Here is a 4324-nt window from a genome sequence, read left to right on the forward strand (position 1 = left end):
GCTTACACACATGCTGCTGTGGCTTCTGCATTAACTAAAAGATTTAATAACATTGCAGAAAAATCCCAAGTAAAAATGATAGCATCCCCAGAAGATTAGATCAGTTTAGAATTTTGTTTCTTCTTCCTAAAAATCCTTGATGGTCCAACTAGTAATACCTCAAAAATCCATCCAGAACTTGAGTTAATATATATTTGTAACTATACTCAGAACTGTTTACTCCTACCCACCTCTCCACTACCCACAAATGTGGCACACATTTCTTTTCCTTTTTGTCTTGCTGTCTGCTCACCATTAAAACCAGGAATTTAAAAATGAGGACGTTTTGAAGGGCAGACTCTACAAAACTGATATAACTTGGCTTATACTCTTAAAATTTTTGGCCCAGGATAGTCAAATATATTTTAGTCATAATAGTTGTAAGACTTATAAGCTCAAATGAAACCCAAAATCAAAGAATAATTTTTTAAAATTCAAGCAGCCTTTCAGGATGAGAGAGTTTAACAACATTTTTAGTGTACCATGACTTTGAGGCATTCTGTTCTCTAATAGCTTTCTAAACTCATAATTATAGATAACTTTTAATTGGCTCAAATTATTCTTAAAACTGGTAGAGGGAGAAACTGCTTTTTATTTCTCAATATACAGTCCTCTCATCTTCCCCAAGAATTTTAGGTGAACACGAAACCACATTAGCTAGAGACTAATTTCTCTCTGCCGCCTTTACAAACCAAGATTTGCCATTGGCATGTGAGTGGATATGACTCTGGAATTTTTAGGTCACATTAGAAAACTGCTCACCTTCATGTCTTATTTCCCCATATTACTTAACAATATTTAATAATTACCTACTTTATGCAAGCTGATACTATCCTGGGAATAGAAAAACTAGTAAAAATTGTCTTTATGTTCAACTTGTTTCCAAATTAAGAGATATAAGTAAAATAAATTCACAAATAATTCAAAACAAGGTAAAACAAAACAAGTCAACGTAACAGATGTACGAACAACGCCTAACAGTTCAAAGGAAAAAGATAATACATATAGGCTGAGGCATCTAAAAATATTTTATTCAGGAGTTAAATGATTGAGAAGGGTGTTGATGAATAGATAGAGAGTGGGAGAGGGTGGCTCCTCAGCCCCCAGCCCACATCTCAAAATGCAGAAAAGGTCAAGTTGCTTCTTGCGAGTCTTGACACTGGAATTGAGTTAGCTAACAGTGTTGCATGAGCATTAAATGTCAGAAAATACGTTAATGTTTTACATACTTAGCTTTTTATAGTGGCTGTAACAAAGGACCACAAACTTAGCAGTTTAAAACAATACAAATTTAATATTTTAGAGTTTTGGAGATCAGAAATCCAATATGGATTTCACTGGACTAAGCTCAGGAAATCAGCAGAACTACATTCCTTTCTGGACACACAGGAGAAAACCAATTTCCTTGCCCTTTCCAGTTACTAGAGGTGGTCCACATTTCTTGAATAGTGGCCTCTTCCTCCATCTTCAAAGCAAGCAATGCTGGTAGAGTTCTTTCCACATTGCATTATTTTTTAATTTTTAATAGTAAAAATGTCATTTTATTCAGGAAAACATAAACATTATCAATATATACATATGTGTGTATGTGTGTACGTGTGTATGTACGTGTATGTGTGTGTGTGTGTGTGTGTATATATATATCAGATCATGTAATTATATAAGAAAACATTAACAGAAATGGAGAAATATATAGCAATACAAAAATAGTAAGAAACTTCAATATTCCACTCTCAACAACATATTGCATTATTCTAATCTCTTCTGCTTCCCTCTTTCACTTTAAAAATTCCTTTTAATTACATTGGGCCCACGCAGATAATCCAGGAAAATCTCCCCATCTCAAGGTCAGCTGATTAGCAACCTTAATACCATCTTCATATGGGTAGATGACTTAAATGGGTAGACGCAGATTGCCTCTCTCTTCTGAGTTAGAATTATTTCCAAATTGGACTTCATAAATTTTCTGATAACAAAGCTTTGTTTTCAAAACTTCCTCCTCGATATAGAACAGTGTAAACTAATGAAATATTTATTGGCTAGAGGTCTTTTATCTTTGAGTTTATTCAGCAAATAAAATTTCTGAACCCCAAGTCTGAGAATCTGGAAATGATATCATCAGAAGTATCTGCAGTGTCAGGAGATTTTATTTCTTAAATCTGTCTCATATTTAATAAATGCTTCCACTTAGGGCATTTGTTTCCTGAAAGCCATATGCTTTGGTTAGATTAATATATTAAAGTTCTCATGGCTGTTTAAGTTAGCCTTCAGTGTGGAATCATTCAATCAATGTAGCCAACAGTGTACAAGAATCTTCTGGGTACTGGGCAATGAATATACAAACCCTGGAAAAATGAGTTATCAGGAAAGAGACAACAGTCCTTGAGTTCCCCCATTACTGTCAAAAATTTCAAGAAATCAGAAAAGCAACGAAGCACAGTAGAAAGAACTTTGAAGTCAGGCAAACTGAGTTTATATTCACATTCTATTACTTACTAGCTATGTAACTTTAGGCAAGTCATTTGACTTCTTTAAAATTTCCTATCTTTACAACACAGTGAATTCTACCTATGTCACAGAAGGGATAAGATCATTTCTATTAATGATTAAATGAATGAATGGTGGTCTCTTTCCAAATTAACCTTTCATTTTTAAAACAGATGTGCATAGAATAACTTGCTCACAAACCAAAGGAAATTGTACTACAGTCTTAGAGTCAAAGAATTCACAAGGCAGAAGTCTCAGCTAATGGATGAAATATTATGACAACCAAAGTATCAAGTTAGATATCATAATGTGAACTTTTCATATTAAATTTTTTATGTGGAAAGTAGTAAATGACTTTGACGAAACTTGGTTTAAAACAAGAGGGCTATGTTTTATCATTAAAGTCTAGTTGTTCTAAGATCCTTTGACCCTGGGACTGTACTCACACACAAAAATTACTGATATTTTTGTAAGATTATATACAAGTTCTGGAGTTTTAATGAACAGTGACAACACAAATTCATAGGAACACTGTTAAATGGTTTAGCTACTAATCTAAACTTCTAGAAAATGCAAAGAAACATAGTATTTAGAAAATGCAAAGAAACATTTTCTCTTGTATGAAATTTCTGAACCTTAGGATGTTAAGATGCTTTCAAAATATAAGAAATGTCTATTAAAAGGCTTGACTATCAATTTTTGGTATTGTACCGAACAAATCATTGTGATTCAATGACTTTTGTAAATCTATGTAATTATTTTTGTTTTATATACATTATTTTCATTTTATTTTAAATTAGTTTACCTTACTAAAAATACAGTAGGGGTTTGTCTCACCAAGCATATATTTTATCGACTATTTAAATGATGAATGTAATTACACAAATTTTTCAACTAACACCTCCTGATTTGGACTCATTTAGCTTCCTCTCTCTGAAGGATAATGACTCAGACACATTTGCAAATTATTTTAAGTCTATAAGTTTTATAGTAAAGAAACACAACATTTAGATTATCTTTTTGATATTATCTATGCTAGTAGATAAGTACTTCTAGTATACTTACTTCCAATTATAAATACACACAATTTTTGCTCAGAAAAAAATGCTAACTGAAAACATGAATTTTAATGTTTTTTCCTTAATACTTTTATAAAGTAATGGCCTGCTATCTCTGTGGTATGACATTTTAGTTCTATCAAGGACCCCCCCACCCCCCGCTTTTTTACCACCTGAAGACACTATTATGTTTAGAACAGCACTATCCAATAGAACTTTCTGCCATAATGAACTGTTGTATGCTGTCCAATACAGTAGCCGCTAGCTAGATGTTGCTACTGAGTATTTGAAATATGGTTAGGGTGATGAACTAAAATTTTAATTTCATTTATTTTAATTAATTTAAATAACCACATGTAGCTAGTGACACTGCAGATCTAGAATGCATTTAAAATAGCGGGAACAGTGGACAAGTATGTTTACTATGTCTTCCTGCCCCACCCACTTCTCAAACTATTCAACTCTTATCCATAGCAAGATATAAGTCAAGTCTCATTTCCTCCATGAATCTTTCACTGACCACTCTAATCCACGTGGATGTCTTTCTCTGGATTCCCACACACATAATTGTTTTATAATAGAATTTAGAATTATATCTTGTACAATACTTTAATTTTAATGCATATTTTGGCATAAAACAATACAAATTTACTACCAGCTTCTATTCATTAAAAGATTATCGTGTTAAATACTTTGCACATGTCTTATTTCTTCTCCTTAATAGGCCTGTAAAGTATGTA

This window comes from Pteropus vampyrus, unplaced genomic scaffold (assembly GCF_000151845.1).
Source record: "Pteropus vampyrus isolate Shadow unplaced genomic scaffold, Pvam_2.0 Scaffold101, whole genome shotgun sequence".
NCBI classification, from domain to species: domain Eukaryota; kingdom Metazoa; phylum Chordata; class Mammalia; order Chiroptera; family Pteropodidae; genus Pteropus; species Pteropus vampyrus.